A 19822-nucleotide genomic window follows, 5' to 3' on the forward strand; every position below is an offset into this window, starting at 1 on the left:
ACTTGACATGTTTGTTTGAAGCACAGCATTGGGTAAGATGTGGAGTAGTCTAAAAAAAATAAGAAAGCAATTGGGCTTTTTTAAAAATTATATTCAGATTAACCAAATAAAATGATTGAGTATTCAAATAATTGTTAGTCGCAGGCCTAGTTGTAACTTGTAATTATGCATAATTTACTGTCATTATTATAGTACATGCAGTATCATGTAATTACATAACGCTTTTAAATTAAGTGTTACCAAAGGTAAACAAAAACCTATGCCACAGTCCATCCTGATGACCAACATGTGAGCTACTATAGTACATGGAGGCTGGGCGATCATTAAAGGTCAGTTATATACAGAACGCAAAGATTAAGTAGAAAAAAGTCTGAACTTAAAATTCTTGAACATTTCTGTCCCAGCTTAAATTGGGTGAAATCGACTTAGATATTTAAAAAAAAAATCAATTCTTAAACCATTTGTGATGGGGAGTACATTAACCATTTTTGTTGGCATTAACTGAACCGAAGCATGGGATTTCTAGTTCCCAGCATGCTTTAGGACTGGATGGGGAGAGTAATGTCAGAAATGAAGTGATCTTTTGTTGTTTTTCAACAAGATGAAAAACGGGGAAACTGTGTTTAATGTTCTGTTGGGATTTAGAACAGTTTCTGTTATATTGAAATGTTGGGGGGGGGGGCCTTATATTGAAGCTTATATTATCATCATCAACTTGAGTACAAAGACTATTTTTATCTCCATGTGTGCCTTAACTGTGTCTGACGCACCGACTAGCCTAGCTTAGCATGTACGCAGGAATGAACGTGTATCCTAGCCATACTGGTCTAGAAAGAAAAAAAAAAAATCACTAATACACTGTAAAAAAATATTTAGAAAAAAAGTTACCTGGTTGCCTTAAAATTTTGAGTTCATTGAAATTAAAAATTTGAGTTAATACAATGACAATTTTTTGAGATTCGACAACCTTTATTAAAATATTATTTAAAGATTTTGAAAGCATATTGGGTAATTGTGTGTGTTTTATTTCTGATGATGCAGCGAAACATGCCAAATAGTGCTATTTTCATGATTTATCAAATTTTCTATGTGATTCAGATACAAAAATATTTTGAGTTTCCATTTATTAAACAAATTTCCTTCATTGTATCAACTCAAATTTTTAATTTCAATAAACTAAAAATTTTAAGGCAACCAGGTTACTTACTTTTTTAAGTTAAACCAACAAAAACCAACCAAATTTTTTTACAGTGTAGTACACAACGTACCAATACACATCACAACATGTAAATAGGAAAATGTTAGAGATAATGTCACACAGAGATAAAAATGGAATGTCATGAACTTATCTAACTCTGGGGGATACGTTGAATAAGCTAAAGTCCCAAAAAGTCGGCGTGCTGCTTTTACATGAAATAGTCATGTAAATTCATCTCGTAAGATTCAACTATTGAAAATGGCATACAACAACTAATCTGAATGTACAGGGGATGTCGCCTCTATAAAACCCTCTGCTAACCAAGGCCCAAAAGAATGGCTGATATGCGCATATACCCTCTTAAATCAATTACAGGTGCAATAACAGAGAGAGCTGCTGTTTATATTGGCATTGCCGTTCACGTCCAACATGTTTGTTTATTTCCCTGAGAGTGACAGCCAGTTGAAGACTGCTCCGTTCTGTAAATAGACGAGAGACTGGGAGCTGGTCAAAATTAGCAGCAGATGACAAGCTATCCACTGTGACAAGATCAAGGTTCGACCTGAAAATATATATATTTTGTTTTTGAAGGGCTGAGGCCAGGTTTACTGCTCTACATACAGTAAACCGCCAGATGATTTAACATTCTAACAAAGCTAACCCGACTACTACTGCCTACATTAAGCCTGATCAGTGAATACTAATCAGAAGAGACTTAAAAGTAATCCAGCCAGGATATAACATCCACCGCACAGATTAAAGGGTGTCCCCATGGGGTCAGTCAGGGGCAGCGCGCCGTATGCATATATGAGTGTGCAAATTCACACCACTGATTTTTTTTTTAGGAACAATCTAGCAACACTGCAAAAATATATATATAGATTAAAAAACACCAGCAAATGGTGATTCTCTGTGTAAAGATGTAATCTAGCTCAGACAACAAAGTGTGATGATATCATTAGATCCCTGTTGTTAGAGAGCAACCCAGAGTCTTATGGGAAAGAGACATTGTGGTCTCCAGAGAGAGACGAAGACATGACATGCCAATTCAGCCAAGAATTAAAGTGCAACAATTGCAGTATTGCTGAAGCTGAGAAAGAGACACAGCTGTATCAATACATGGGACACAGCAAGATGGACTTAGGGTGCTACCCCTGGTCTACGTGCAACCAAATAATCCATTAGTAATCAGATTGACGGCTCAATCGAAATGAAAAGCCTTAATGTAAACACCTTAATCAATCCTATTGAGCTCAATCCGAATCAAATTTTGATTGGATTGGAAGGAGTAGCTTATTCCTTTTCTAATCTGATCGATAGGACATGTGAACACTTAATCGGATTGAAAACCGAAACTGCAAAGATGTAGAAATAATAATGATGTATGAGCCTGACATTTGGAACGATCTGTTGAAGTTGTTGAATGAAGTGTCACGAATGACTTTCATGTCATTCTAAAAATCTTCAACCACTCATATTCTGTGAAGTGGAGCAAGACATTGCCCCACCAGTCCTTCTTTCATACTCTCATCCACAGGCAGCTGGTTTTGGCGTGGAAAGGGACATTTTCACTGCTTGATAAATATAAGCAAATGGTTCATGCACATTGTCTCCTAATTAGAACCCATAATAGATCAATATTAAGTCTGCTATTTAAAACAAAGTGTGAAAAAAACTATTCCCAATTGAAGCTTGTGACAAGCACACATATCAACCAGATCACTTTATTTAGTGTTAGTGTAAACACAACATTTGGATTCATCAATAGGAATGAATTTGTGTTGAATTTGAATAAAATTGTTTATAAAGCCTAAAGTAGGCAGAGCAAGCCGTCGCCATCTTGGCAGTGCGTCACACCCGGATAACTGAAAATGGGCAAAGTGACGGGACGCGGATGGAGCTGAGGTGCCTGGTTGCTTAAATCACGTTTGCCAAACTCGACCATAGTGACAATCCACCTGCCACGGCCCTAAATTATGTAGAACTTTAAGGCTTAAGTTATCATAAAGGGCGAAATTAGCTGAAAAGACCAAAACCCCTGCAGACCGATGGACATGAGACGGCACCATTGTGACATGACATCAAAGAGCAGGTGGCTGACTCAACTGGCGCAGCTTCCCCAGAGCGGCTGCAAAAGCTCCGATGACGACACAGCTGTTCCACAATTGGCCGGATTCACTGATGACAACAATAATGCGTTTCAGGTTTATGTTAACTCCTTTAGTTAAGGTAATCGCAAATCTGTGTATTTATAACAGTAAAAACTATGTAATAGACCCACTTTATTGGTATTTAAACAGTATAGGCTTATGTTGAACTTTATTCTTGTACAGATAGTGCTGTATTATGAAGAACATGAAAAGTGTTTCTGTTGCTTCATGAAAACGTCTGTGTATTTGATTCACATTGCATGTAATGTAATTCACTTTGTCTGTGATAAAGTATGCAAACATCACTCAAGCATCACTACAGGAAGCAGAAAGTCTCAGACTTGACGGCTCCGTCTTCAATTCTGCCCCCGACTGCAACTCAGATCGGTCTGTGCAGCTCCACACAAAGTAAAACCAGCCCTTCTGTTCTGTCCTTCCTATATGACCTCTGTGTCTAACCTGCAGTGGATCACTGTCTGCACTGTTTGCAGGTGTGCAACTTTCATGTCCTCAACTGTCGCTGGCACTGACATTGGTGAAAATCACCAACTGTTGTTGAAAACGATTGACAATTGCTTCATTACGGTCATCGTTTGTGTGTCAAGTAAACGTAGATCATCATACTCAACCTCAGTATCCAACTGTATCAAAAATGCATGATTTCTGGTCACCTTGGCATTGCATATTGCTGTCAGTGCGAGCGTACCTTCAGTCCATCCCTCTGGCGGTATCCTAGTTCACCTCATCCTGAAAACATCCCTGCACTGAAAATCCACTCTCAGCTTAAGAGTGTACACTTACATACGTGTGCGAGGAAGCAGAGAGAAATCCCAGGGATTTGTCGAACCCAAGAAATGAAGGAAAGATATGCAGCACAGGGTGTCCCTTGGCACGAGGGAGATTTCCAATTACTCACTGCGCCTGAGAGGCTAGCAGGTGGCCACAGCCATGAGATGGGTAAGAAAGAAAACATCAGGATTTTTTTAGGGAAATCAATATTCAAGAGCAAAATAAAGAGAAAGAAGTCCAACTAAGAAAAGGAAGGTAGAATTCATTATCGTAATGAAGAATAGGTGACACCGTGTTCTGTGGAGACTGGCTGGAGTTGATGAGCAATGCTCATGCTGGGCAGATGTTACGTTAAAAGAAGATTCATTTTATGCGCTCTTGTTATATTCACCCTTTTGGTGCTCATGTGAGTGATGCAGGTTTGAATCTGGCCTGTAATATGTTCAAATTCTTCCACCCTACCAGCAATTTCTTGGCAGTTTCCAGGAGAAGAAAACTAGGGCTGGGCAATATTGAGTTTGTACAATATATATAGACTTTTTTTTATAAACAATATAAGATGAGGCAATGCCATTTTTATTGATACAGTTTGATATTACAAGAAAATGCATAATCCAATTTGTCCTAAAAATGAGACCTGCTTTATATTAAAGACTTTAAAACAACTTGAGATATAGTTAACATGCATATTTTAATGTGGCAGGTGCTCTTGACAGATACTTGTGCTATTTAATGTGTTTGATATATGGTGTTGTCCTCAGATGATAACTTAAGATTCACAGGCTTAGGGCCAGATTTACTAACAGCTTGCACCAGCGCAAACCCTCTTTTAGCTTTAAAAAACTACTGTTGGGATTTACTAAAAACACGCAGTGATAAATTAGTGTTGAAAAGGCATGGACAGGGTTATTTTTGCGGCTAACCTCATTACATATGGATTTGAGTTTCCCTTTCAGGCGCAAAATTTATAGGGGGAGAGTATTTAAATGAAGCACACAAGGTGATTTACTAAGGTTTGTGCTCGTAAATTTACTAGTGTTTGCGTCATTATTTACCTCGTTTGAGTTGGTCCTTATGGAAATGATCCGGCTGGGTCTGTTCTTTAATTTGTTAGTAATATAACATTTAGTAAACATACCCCTTATTTCCCATATAGATGTTAGAAAGTCATGCAAATGTTTCCATTTTGCTAGTGGAATAGTCCTCATGCGAATGAGTCGCCACTAAACTTAAACTTTTGTTCTTAGATTGATTTTAACCTTTTTTGCACATATTATATAGCATGGCCTACATGGTTACATTTTAAATAAATACAGGATTTTTTATTTTACTGAGATATACTGTATATCATGGATATGACTTGTTTCATGAATATCACCAGCCCTAGCAAAAAACAAACAAATGAGATTTAGAACAACTGTACATGTAGGTGGAAAAGTATGAGCTGTTTTGATGCAGTGTTTGATGTAATGTGAAGCAGGAAGTACAGAAACATGCTACTCACAGGAGGATTGGAGTGATACAGCAACAGATAGGTGGCTTTGGGAAAACTCTGAATACATGAAGGATCTATCTGTAATGAATCAAGACATTCACACAGAATAATAATCTAGCAAGTGAGGTGAGGTGTTTTTGGCTAAATTTGGCAGGAGTACAGAGTGTGACCACCCAACTATTTGGACCACAAAGTACAGCCTAAAATAACACAATAAGAAATCATAAAATTGATTCAATACAACCAGCAAGGACTGGCATATGGATTCATTTAAATGCAGGACTCGACAGTGTGAACATTTCACTCGCATTTGCCCCTAAAAATAGATGTGCGAACGGCACGTGTTCAAATAAAAAAAAATCCCAGTGGATCAGTTTGCTTAAATGTACTTAAAAAGTCTTCAATACCACAAATAATATAATAATTATTATATTTACTCCTTAAAGATCATTTTAGGCATTTTATATTTTGGGAATGGAAAAATCTAATACTCCCTAATAATATGATTATTAAACTTCAAAAGGCTATGATTTCAGTAAACTTCAATTTTGAAGTTTCAATGTCTGAATGTGGCGCTGTTATGGGTTCTACAGGCTCGCGCTTCAGAGCAGTTTGCAATCAATGAATAGCGCACATTCGTGCCAAGCAATTACTTATGAAAAAATAATGCTAATCAATTATGACAATGTTTACTTTATGGTGTTTATATTGTAATGTTGTATAGAGTTGTAAGAATGCATTTATCATCTCACTCATCTAAATTTAAATGAGCGTTCTGCAATAATAAAAAGCATTGGCTTTTCAAAATAAGAGTCCCGGTGTATTTCGGGCAAGTTTATTAAATACAAGCGAGTCATGGAGTGTGTTATTTTACCACTCTGGTTATTCATTTTGGTTACACAGACTGTATGTAATTTTATTTCATTTCCATTTAATTTAAATTAAATTATTGTAGCTTCTGTCTGGGATGCCCTGTCACAGGAAGGAAAAACTAAGAACATTATTTGACGCATACTATATAGTTTTTACTAGTATAAGTGTTATTATAAATTAAAACCATAAAAATAACTCTTTACTCTAAACTAATAAATGTTAACTGACATAAAATATATTAAAAAATATATATTTTTATTTACATGAATTAAGCCGATGTACCAATCTAAAACAAAAATTAATAAAAACTATAGACATTTAAAAAACAAACAAAAAAAGACCCCAAAAAATACAAAACAACAGATTTACTAAACTTTTTAACCAAAATTAAAATGAAAGCAGAATTAAATGGAATTCAAAATATTAACAAAAACAATATAATATCCCATTGATACTAAAATAACACTTAAGGCAAAATCTGTTATAGTGTTTTATAAATGCAGAAATGGTTAGTTGCGTCCTTAAAGTTTCTATATGCTCTCTTATATTTTTTCTTGAAGAAAAAAAAAGTATGAGTCAAGCCCTGATTAAATGCCTCTGATTCGCCATTGCATTCAAGTACACAATTGCCATATCAGTGACTGGCTTATTGCAAAAATACCCCATGTAATTCAGATATTACTAATGGTATTTAATAAGATTAATTCTGCAGCAATAAAGTACACATACATTTGTTTTGTGATGGAATTTTTGTATTGGGTTTCATATCACTGAAAGCCAGGTCTTTATTTATAACCCATACACTTATGACTCCAACACACCGCACAGAGCTGAGCAACATTACCAATTATCCTTAATGAACAGACCGACAGTCATTATAGGGCTTTCAACAGCCGCTACAACTGTTCTGAGAACAGTGAATAAGATCGGTGTCAGATAAGTGCAGTTCTGTCACAAAAGTACAATTCAGAGGGAATCACTTCCTACAATTATGTGTGGCAGCTTAATTCTCACTACCATAACTCACACACGGCACCGTGGGTTAAAAAGAACCATACAGTACTGCATCATGGAACAAAGGAACAAACGTGGCAGGGCGAACACAATAACCCTCGCTTGTCTTTATCAATATTCTGCTCACTCATTTATAGGCTAAACAGAGGGCTCCTTTCATCTATCTAATAGTGTGGCCAGCAAACGCACCATGCGCGGGCTAATTGGTTAATTCTCTGTAGAGGCAAAGGGGTGACGACCATCAAGGCAGAACAAATCAAAGTGTCCTATACCCCCTCCTTCTTTCTCTTCATCTACCCTTCTCTTTTTCTTTCTTTCTTCTTCTCTCTAGATATTGCTCGTAAAAAATCGCCCTGGTGATGCCACTGTGCTGGAAACCTCCCTTATTAAATTACACACACTATCAGATGGGGAAGCACTCTGCCTTCCAGCCTTTAATTGAATATCTATATCAGCCATGACATTTTTTAACAAGGAGGTCAAATGGGGATTAATTGCTACATGCAATAACATTCAAGTGACCAGAGCACTGTTTCAAAACTTAGAGAGCTAAATACCTAGACAGCCAAAAATAGACGGAATAAAAGGCATGTAGCATATGCGTACAATGTGCATATAATGTCATCAATAATGTGCAGTGAATCTAAAGTTGCTATGATGTATTTTGTGTGTGTGTGTGTGTGTGTGTGTCTGTGTTTGTGACTCTTTAGCCCCACCCACTGCAGTGTGGCTGTTCTGAAAGAATTGGTACAGCATCAGTCTTTTATAAATATGATAAAATGAAAGACTCTTCTGAGATATGAAGGATGCAAAACTACTCCATGTACTCAAGATTAACATAATGGCTAAAACCGTTATGTAGCCTTTAACGTCTATTCTTAATCAAAATGCAATCCCACAATGCACTGCTTCAAAAAACTGATTTTATTTCATCATGAAAAATATAAATGTGTGCTATGATTACAAGAGTCTCAGGATGCTATTGTTAAGAAACACAATCTAGTGCAATTAATTGATTCAAGTTTAAAAAAAAAAAATAGTTGCGTAGTAATGCGTACATTAGATTGTGTGTATGAGTGCCTTTTTTATTCCATTGTGCTGTCTAGATGTTTTGAATGCAAAAAAACGTCCTGCATGCATTCTCCTAGGTTTTTTAACAGATTTTGTCACACCATATGAATTTTATCACTTCAAAATCTTATCAGGCTAATAAAAAAACAGGTGTTTCGAGATAGGCGGTTAGTTTATCTTACTGATAGAAACAAATGTGTATCCTAAAATACTCCAGACCTAGTCCACCGAGATGTGTGTATTCGTGATATTCCTGCAGAGACTATATCATCCTTGAATCTAAGTTCTATGCCTCGTTCATCACTGCGCAGTAAAATGCACTTACAGTATTTTACAATTACGACTGCTCATACTAGGGTTGTCAAACACTACCAGTACAAGTCAGTACTAAAAAAGACAAAGTTACCAGTAGTAATATTTGGTACCAGCTGATAGACGATGCTTTCAAATGATCTCATTTGCGTTTGTTTGAGTGCTCTCTGAGCATCAAATGTTTCCATTTACAGCATGTTTTTACAAGCATTGAGCATAGATCAATCACAATCATATCTGTTGAGCGCATGAATGCAATGGCCTATCAAAGGTGCTAGTCAGTAAGTTAGTTCAGAATCTGCTTAGCAGTGCTGAAAACGCACTAGGATTTGGTTTGTTCCACTAGAGCCACATATTTTTCATTTTACCCTACAAAGTGTAAACACAACGTAAATAAGATATTCACTTCTCAATTAAGAGTAATTACCCATTCACAATCTGAATTCAATTTTTTCATACTGGCAAGGACACTGCAAAGATTCTGGATTGACAACTGCTGATAATGAAAACTGCAATAAGATCCCAATTTCAAATATTAACAAGAGCATAAAAGACACTGTTTATGTGTTCAAATTCTGACCATATAAGAGTTTTAATAAGAGCCAAATTAAATAAATCAAAAGCTACAGAATGGCTTCATATAAACACTAATGATATTTGGGTTTAAATAACTTTATAGCTTTATAATACAAAATGTATTATTTTATAGCCTGTGTGTGTGGTGCAGATAATGATTTGTTTAGGTCAGAGTGTTTAGAAATGCTTCTGCATTCATTAAATGTGTGTGTGCGTGTCCGTCTGTCTTCATGGTGACCCACTGTCTCTCTCTCTCTCTTTCTCTCTGACTCTCAGATGCCTTACAAGGCCATTCCTTCCCCGTGCGTGTGTTAGATCTGGTTTCTGCTCATCGCTGGATCCATTTCCGCTGCTCCTGTCGGCACATTAGCTGCCTTAAAACCACACGCGCACGCACGTATACACAAACTGCCTGTTGACACAGCGCAGGGCACTTTTCCATTGCACACCCCCTCAGGAGTTCCAATCTCATGGTGCCCTTCCTTCAGTATGCCCTCACAACCAAACGTACACTTGTACCCTGCTCTCCAATTGCTCCCTTTCACCCCAAAACCATTTATCAGACAAGGGTCACACAATGTCACTCTTTTGCAACAATGCAGCTTACTAGATTGGAGAACAAACAATAACCTAACAAACTGAGCATGGGACAGTATTTCCTGCACCTCTATGAGCTACAGCATCATGGGAAAATACATTTTATCTTAGTGGTAAGTTTGCGGTCTGAATGTAATGCAGATTTGATCAAGCACAAATTCAAAGACATTTCTTTTTTACAATTCATATAGTATTATTTATGAACAAATCACTAAATGCAAAAATGCCTAAAAAGGGCAAAAAAAATAATATAAAAATAAATAAATGAATAAAACAGCAGATTTCTTTGCTGGTTTCTAGATTCTGACTTTACATTACATGCCAGTTCTTTTATGGGATTGTTCACCTCTCCTCATTAGTCAGAGTTAAATTCAGCGGCCAAGATGCAACCAAGTCATGGGCCAAATTCAGTTGGCACAGTGGGACGTAATGCCTGTAAACGGTTGATGCTCGGTTATTGCCAAACCAGCATTAAACAATGTACAATTGATAATACCGCTAGCAGAAGACCTCAGGTAGTCTGAAAACTAGCAGAGGGAAAATTGTTTAAAACACTTCTTCCTCTCTGTTTGGCTCTCCCTTTCTCTCCGCAGAAAGGCTTTCTTTGTCATGCAAACAGCAGACAGTAAATCAGATGTCCTGATGGCGGCAGTGGCAGACGGCAGAGGGGTGGACGGTGTCTGGTGCACAGGCTCAGGAGGAGGAAGTGGGCTTTGGCCTGAGTCGAGCTCAAATTCCCCCTCTGTTAGCAATGTCAGCTTTTCCCATCAGCTAGAGAGCAGGCCAAGAATAGCTCCGATCAGTCGGAGGGCGATGGAGGGAAAAAAGGTGAAGGAGTGAGAGAACAAGGGAGAGAGATGGAGAAAAAAAACCCCACTTCATCAGGTGAATACCACCTCATTCTGTCAAACAGCCAATATTCTGCACATCTATATTAGGATTATGTTAAACACAGGAAATTATTAGTTATAAATAACAAGTGACAAAGCCAAGATTTCAATCAAATAGTGGGGTTCTCCCACTTTTTGACCAATTTCCATGAGTTTTCAAATCATGTCTGATTACTGGACATGGATTTTTAAATATCTTTTATAGAGATTGCATAACCATATCTAAATGTCATACACATGCACAATATTTAATCCTTCTTACAGTCATAATAATATAAAACTTCATTATAATCATTATAAAACTACTTTCAAAATTGACAATAATAATAATAATGTTTCTTGATGCGCAAATCAGCATATTAGAATGATTTTTGAAGGATCATGAGACACAGAAGACTTCAGCTTTACCAATCACGGGATTTTTACTATTACACAAACTCTAGCAAGCAAAGTGAAGTTAACAATAGAAATTAAATAAATTGATCCATATCAAATATGGTGAATAAGCTGAGAAGGTGTGTCATTCAAAGAGGAAAGACGAGGCAGAGCGCGTTTCTCAACTGGTGTGTTTTATAAAAGATTACAAAGACAAACAATTTCTTCATATTTGGAATAACATGCACCAATGAATTGTGCACAATGAGACCTGGAACATGCAATAAGAAATTAAACAAGGTCCATTTGATTTGATGGTGATTTTAGGATTAACCCAAGACTGCATGTGGAGGAATGTCAATACAGGGACAATGAGACAGACAAATTCAAATTCAGGTTTATTTTGCCTCTCTAAATCTCCGCAGACAGACGGTGTGACCTAATGATACTGAAAAGTCTGTTACACAGCCACCGTTGACTCCCTCTGCCCTCAGGAAAAACTCTTTAATGATTTTTCAAACACTAAACCCTTGCAACAGGCCGTGAGAGTCAAATTCATGCCTCTGGGAGCAATATGGGACATAACCCAGAGACTAAGCCTGGGAGAAACAAAGGCAAAGAGTGACCAGAGACGAGAGGCATCCGCACTTTGACCTCCTGAACATCTGTCATCTCTTCTCTGGGTAGAATATATCTTCAGGATGATTAAAGACCAGTTTCACTGAGCCTAAAGCAGGTCCATACTGTGTTTTCTTTTCCTGTCCTCTACGATGTGACCCCCGTAACATCTTGGGTAAAAAGCAGACTGTGCGAGATGTGTCTCATATGTCACACTGTACAACGGACATTTTAAACCGACACTGGTGGTTCTCAAACTAGTTTGGCCATGGGACCAACAATAACTCAAAGAAGGTTAACACACACGAGTACCATCACTTTACTCAACATATATTGTAAGAATATCACCAACACTGAAGAGTAAACAGTATAAGGTAATGCTATTAAATAGCAGAACTAAACTAGTTTTAAAAACAAAGCAAGTCTGTATGAGCCACCACAGTCATCAAAAATATAGAATTTGTGGTATTTTGGTTTAAGTTTACAAAAACTAGTTACCATGGTAAAAACACTAACATGACCTGTTAATAAAAAATGAACAATGATTCTGAATAAAAGAATCATACCTGCATGTGCAACATGCAACAATTAATTTATTAAAGGTGCAATAGGGGACTCTCTGTAGAAAAGTTTTATGCTGGTTGAAATCTCTATGTTAAGTGGACAATGTATTGTTATATCATCTGTGGAAGGCATAGGACCATAACATTTTCGTTTAATCATTACATTCGTTCCGATGATGCATTTGGTGCAAATTATAGCACGTGTTGCATTCCCTGTCAGTTAATGTGTGTTTGGAAATGCAAACCACTGTGCAGCCGGTTCACACAGATATATAATCACACGTTATCAGTGTTCACATACACTGTGCACTGCAGACAGAGTAAGAATGGCAGGCAAACAGTAACAACAACCCTACATTCCTTCTGAACCAACAACAAGTGGCACTGGCTTGAGCTCCTGCATGAAAAGTGAAAGTGAAAGTGCCCTTTTCGATCGCACCGCCCTGCCCTCGCGAATGCAATTTCTACCTGCAGGGGACCCTCTGTACTGAGGGGGGCTAAAGTTAGCATTTCCCAGATCACCTATTGCACCTTGAATAGTCTTAACTAATTTTACGCGCACAAACTGGGTGCCGGTGTAGCGAGAGACACCTGCTCGGTCACATTTGCCTCAAAGTCGTGCATCTTCGGAAGCGGAGCCATGTGGAAAGTTACAAAAAAATGCCAACACTTGAAAATGAGGGCTCGCGCACAACACGCACACCGCGATTAAGTAATTTTTGCCGCGCACAACTGTGCGCACGTACGGATTCAGCTTTTACTTCAACAGTATTCATGCACATCTTCCAAAATAAAAGTTTCGCACTAGAAAAATATTTAAAATAAAGAGTGTGTTTATGCAAAAAAAAAACATACTAAAAATGGAAACGTTTTTCTTTGCGTTTTTCGTGGACAGACAATCCCATTTACATGGATCCGCAAAAACGAAGAAAACAAAATGCTGTAATATTAAAGGGGTACTTCAGCGCTGGGAAGATGAACCTGTATTTAAACTGGGTCATCAATGTAGAAGAAATGTGAAATTGTTTTTTAATTTGGTGCTTTCTAGACTGAGAAAAGACAGAAAATGTACTTTTGTCTCATGGGAATGAAAGACTACAATTCCCAGAATGCTTCGCTGCCCTGTGAGGCCACTCCCAAAACCACCTACTGGATTACTGTGACTGAGTTGGAGAAGACGCTACAATAAAAAACTGAACGTGTCTGTTAAATATAATGAGTGAGTCACCGCGCGAGTATCACAGCACTGAGCACTAACTTCAGGAGTGAGAGAAATGAGCTAATGAGCTCGTGATGAGAGCTGAGGTAATCGCGACTATACTCGCGGCATACATTCACAATGAGAGTTTAGTCTGACGTGTTTGAGATCATGCCTTTGCAAGCTTAACTTTCATCGAAATTAATTTGAAATGTTAAAAGACTTACATTGCTCACCATAGCTCCGTTTGAATGAGTGTCTGCAGCTGCCAGCTGAGCTCTGAGTGTAATCTCCCATTCCCCATGCGCGTGTTCAAAACATGCGGAAATGGCTCCCTCTGCTGGCTGCAGTCTTTAGCCTTTGGCCAAACATTCCTCCTATGATGCAAATATCGTCAATTCCCATCATAGGAGGAATTTTTCAAGAAATAAAATGCAATAATCTCTTGTCTCAGGGGGATATGAGGGGGGAAAACACAATCATTTGAATATACTCCAGGGTCTCTACTGATACAAAGCCATATGCTAATCGCTGAAGTAACCCTTTAATGCAGGGCAGTAGATGGCGATGTCACTTGGTAAGGAAACACTACATTCCTATAGACTGAACACGTAATACACATTCGCATGACGTCACCGTTTTCACAAATTCATGTTTTTAAAGTTAACACAGAGACAATAACACTTTCAAAAACGTGCACTTTGCCACACGTTTTTTTTTAAAGTTTGGATTTCATCTCCCCCAAAAAAACATTGTCCTGTGAATGAACGGCCAAAATGCATTCAAAAGTAATCGTGTAAATGGCCCCTAAATTGTTGTCGTCGTCTTTGACTACACACTGACTGGTTGAAAAACACCTAATCTCCATAACCAAAAACCTATTAAATCCACATTTATTTGTGTAGTGTCAAAACAGCGTCACAATGAAAATCTGTCTACATTACAATTTAGAGTCTGTTAGCAGAGGTGACTGTGAAACGAATATATTTCATAAATGTATAAAATCACAGTAAGCTAACATAATTAAGGCACAGACAATGAGCTTATTGAAGTAATTACAAGTTGTGAACAAAATGATTAAAATGTATAGAACATTCAAAGATCAACACAATGAACATCACCAGGTAACACACACCGCAGTTTCTATCTGTTATTTTCATACTTTTGTTTTGGCACAAACAGCTTGGTCCCACACAGAAATGAAAAATAAATAAGTTTCAACTTGTCTTTCTGTCAAGGGAATTCGGTCCTCAGTCCTCACAAACAAGTGCAATCTTTCGCATTTCAACCTGAGGCAATATGTGATAGCCACAAGCTATTTTCAGACAATGTGCCAAGCAATTTCCAAAGCATTTCAAAAGCTGGGCTCACAGCAGCGTGTGTCGCTGCGAAAGAACAGGGTGTGCGTGTTTTTGAGGGACGGAAGCGATGCATGAGCTGATCGCATGAGGAAACAAGCATCACAGTTATGCTCTTTGTTCTCATGAAAGAAAAGTGGATATTCAGGATTGTATAGATAACACACTACAATTATGGATGAAGAAGTCAAACATAACCGCATTTCATACTTGTGTAGCAAACATTAGGAGGAAGCAAAAACCGATGTATACCTTTACAAAAATGTATTTGCAAAAATAGCCTATTAGTTAGGCTACTCCAGTTGTAGTTTGTAAAATAAAACTGTGGTAACGTATTAGTGATTATTGGCCAAAATAAGTGAAATAGAGATTTGAAAATAATAATTATTTATTATGGTTTTACATTTTGGCATGTTTTGCCATGCATTTTCCATAATTGTTCCAGTGGTTCATGGATAAATTATCCAATATAATAATAATAACCATCAGTTTTATAGAGATTGTATTGCTAATTAAATATTTTAAAGCTTTAGGCCTACATAGGCCTAATCTAAAAAGTGTATACTTTATATTTGTATTAATACATTTTTAAACGTCCATGACTCGTGATATTTGCAAGGTTTTTCATGGCTGTCGGTTACCATGGTAAATATTTTAAGAAAAACATTCATAGTATATTTTTGGTATTTACCAAGTATTTTAACCAAATAGAGTGCGTAAGATACCCACATACATACTTCTGCCATTCATCAATTAAAGTAACTTAATGCCCCATATATCAATCTTCGGTGAGGTTACTCTCAATGCTTTAATCAGCTCACTCATCGGCTCTATACGCATCACGAGTCGTTTTTTCCGGTAAGGAACTTCTCGGTTCAAATGAATCAGTCAGCTATTGACTCAATAACCGTTCGGAGCGATTAAATCCCATTGGCGGGTTTATCTTACCAAACGGTTATGTGAATCGGTTCATTGAAAGATCCGACTCACAAGAACAATTCGTTCACATCGCAGTACAGAATTGACGGGTCGGGTGTGAATTGTGAAACTGCGGAAGTCCCTCTACAAGACACCTGCTGCAAGATGATTATCAACCCTTACTTAACCGACTCTACATAACCGTGTCTGTTGAAAAAAGATAACGAAACAAACCCATAGCACAAACCAATGACACATTCACCACTGATACACAGGTTAACTGAGACAAATAAAACAACAACGTTTCATGCTCTTACACCGTTCAAAACAAGAACAACCGGCTGTAAACGCGCAGTTCATAAAACAACATACAGCATGTGATTGCAAACAAATCTAAACAAGGGAGCGGGAAGCTCTTTACAGCGCTGGAGAAAGAGAAAGCAACTTTTTAAATGGAACTTGTCGCAACCGCTGAGCCAAACGAGTCTCAAACGCGTTTATGCCAGCCCTGGAGATTCGCGCAGAGGAAAAGCCGCAAACACGAGCTCAGAAAGACTGAAAAGCGCTACTTACTGGTGAAAGACAAAATGTTAAATAATCCAAATGTATCCGGAATGTGTAGGAGTCGAGGTTCAGACTAATTTAGTGGTGTCAGCGGGACTCGCTCTCTGCCTGCTGCTTCTCACTCACGCGCAGAGATGAATGAGGAACGCGCAGAAGCGTGCACGAGCTCAATTCATTATTCACGCGGAGGACAGCGGACTGTCCTACCCAAGTTTCCCAACATCGATCTTACGTGGGTTCCACCTCAGACCATTTGACATGTAAAATATTTACGGAATAATTTTAGTGGACTTGACTTGCTATCAGGATGCATATGCAAATGCGCTGATTAGAAAAGGTAGCCTACAGAACCTTCTAATAATTAACACCAAACAGGCTACTGTTTATCCCCGACAGATAGTCTATCTAACAAAACAAAATAGCTAGACAAACACGACACAAACAAACACGGTTTTGATTTTTGCGTTAAAAAAATAATGACAAATAAATAAATAAAAATGACACAAAAATGTGTTATTTTCTAAAGATGACACCCTCACATTTAGGGTATGTTTGGAGAATACAAGATGGCTAAATGTCATGGTGTAAAAGGCCCCATGTTATTTCCTCTTAATACATAGGCTGAAACAACAAAACCATAGGCTTAGGCTACTGCATTAAACAGTTTTGAATAAGTTGTGAGCAATTGGATGTGGTGAATATGCAAAGTTTATCCATATTGATGGCATCTGTCACAATAAATATTTGTGAAATATAGGCCCACACAAAATCATAGGCTATGTTTAGCTCAGAGGTATGGTTATAGCTAGCCTACATACAGTCATAAAAGCAGAATGCGCTATTTGATAAACGTGAGATTTTATGAAATGCCAAACACTAATTAAATAGAAAACATAACACTTCTGTCACAGTTTTCTCCCAAAGTAGGCTACTCAAATTGTGTAATTTCATTAAAGTGTTTAAAATATAATTTATAGGCTATAGACTATAGGCCTATATATATATATATATATATATATATATATATATATATATATATATATATATATATATATATATATATATAGTATAGTATAGGCCTATAGTCTACTTTAAGAACAAATTCAAATATATAGTGTAGACTGTTTTACCATAATATAGAACAATTAATGTAGGTCAGATTTACCCCACGGATCACATGTGGGTACAGTTAAGGACAATAGAAAATGCTACACCTCTTCACACACTTGATGGCACTTCACAAAAATTACATAAATTAACAAGCAAAGTTTATTTTGGCTAAGCGATTGATTCCTTCACCTCAACTAAAATAGTCTCACATAACACGCCAGTGTTTGTTTCTCCTTCAGCCCCAGATACAGCCTAATAAATTATTCAGCTACAGCAGATGCACCAGCACAACCTCAATATACCCAAATGCAGCATCTGAAAGCGCGAGGTGAAGTTAAATGCACGCGCGTGCATGTATTTCATCCATTTGAAAGCCGATACAAAAACCATCGTCCGAGGAGAGACTGCATTGGCTTTCCTGAAAGCATCAAAGAAAGATACGATGGCATTTGCAGGTAAAGCAACGAATAGCTGTGCTCGGATCCGCAGATACTGTACATTAACTAATAACATCAGCACATATGCGGATACACACAAATGATGTTCAACACAAGCACATGAAACAGTCATCACAACAACACGATGCGCTTTAAACCCATCTGTGTTTTCCTATCGGCATGGTAGGATCTTAAAGCGTCCTGAACGAGATGAATTACCGTGGTCTCGCTGGCCGTACTCCCCCGCTGGACCGATATACCTCCAGTCAAGTGTTTCTTTCTCCGGCTGTCTCTCTATCTGCTTTCCAACTGTCTCAAGTATTTGGACCACGGGCGCGTTCACGTCATGATATGCGCGTGCTCTAATTGGAGGGCTGCTGCTCTGCAACAACCGATACACTGTTTCACCTGGTGAAACATCTGACTGTCTTACAGTGTTATCTTTCGAATTATTAAGTCTTGGGGCTAAGTTTATCTGTGCCTTATGTTCTGGAAATTATCCAGATAGAAAGAGCCCAGACAATTTTGTCATTGCACCTATTTATATACATTTTATCAGCACATGATTACTTAGGCTAGTTATCACAGAGCTTACTCAAAGAATTCACAAAGAATGCAGAGATAAACTGGGATAAAATATGTTTTTAAATATAGACAGACAGACAGACAGACAGACAGACAGACAGACAGAGATTAGATAGATAGATAGATAGATAGATAGATAGATAGATAGATAGATAGATAGATAGATAGATAGATAGATAGATAGATAGATAGATAGATAGATAGATAGATAGATAGATAGATAGATAGATAGATAGATAGATAGATAGATAGATGTCCGTCTATCTATCTATCTATCTGCTCATGTCCGACTCTGACAGACAGACAGACAGACAGACAGACAGATAGATAGGTAGGTAGGTAGATAGATAGATAGATAGATAGATAGATAGATAGATAGATAGATAGATAGATAGATAGATAGATAGATAGATAGATAGATAGATAGATAGATAGATAGATAGATGTCATTAAATTACTGAAATATAAAATACATATGTAATTTATAAACCAATCATCTTCTTGCAGCCTGCTCAGCTTGGACGAGCGTTCTCAGATTCGCTCTCCTGTGTTGCTGGCCAATAAAGCACATCTTGTCAAATAGCTATATAACAATCCAATAAGGTGAGTATGATTGACGAGACACAGTGAGTTCAATGTTTATCAATCAGCTCCCAGACAAGCGCATGAATCTGATCCACGCAGAGCTCAACTGCATAATCCAATCAAGGGTATGAAAACAGGTATGTGTGCATTGAAAATAATTCAGTAGGCCTACTGTGATTGTTCTAGTGTGGAAGCCAAGGCCACAAGGAATACAGAATACTCAGAGCAGTCTTTCAGAAAAACACCTCTTTGGCAGTTTCAAAGCAAGGCTAAACACATTAGTCCGGTCTCTCCTGTAGAACAACATGCCAGGAACACACACACACACACACACACACACACACACACACACACACACACACACACACACACACACACACACACACACACACACACACACACACACACACACACACACACACACACACACACACACCCACACACACACACACACACACACACACGTTTGTTTTTGTGATATATATGGGGACATTACATAGGCGTAATGGTTTTAATACTGTAAAAACCATATTTTCTATCCCCTTA

At 37.7% G+C, this 19822-nt stretch overlaps 1 protein-coding gene across 5 annotated transcripts in view; it reads right to left on the reverse strand.

Moving 5' to 3' along the window:
• The window catches only part of strbp (spermatid perinuclear RNA binding protein), a 111078-nt gene extending 92635 nt beyond the window's left edge, over positions 1-18443 (reverse strand). For 4 of the 5 annotated variants that reach the window (XM_067433873.1, XM_067433871.1, XM_067433875.1 and 1 more), the window contains exon 1: positions 16569-16717. The gene's annotated coding sequence lies outside the window, so the exon portion shown is untranslated. Of the gene's footprint in view, positions 1-16568; positions 16718-18325 lie in introns of those variants that run through there. The other variant, XM_067433872.1, reaches the window with a different exon arrangement.
• Between the last annotated feature and the right edge of the window lie 1379 nt (positions 18444-19822).

The sequence above is a fragment of the Pseudorasbora parva genome, chromosome 23, assembly GCF_024679245.1.
Source record: "Pseudorasbora parva isolate DD20220531a chromosome 23, ASM2467924v1, whole genome shotgun sequence".
In the NCBI taxonomy this organism is placed as follows: domain Eukaryota; kingdom Metazoa; phylum Chordata; class Actinopteri; order Cypriniformes; family Gobionidae; genus Pseudorasbora; species Pseudorasbora parva.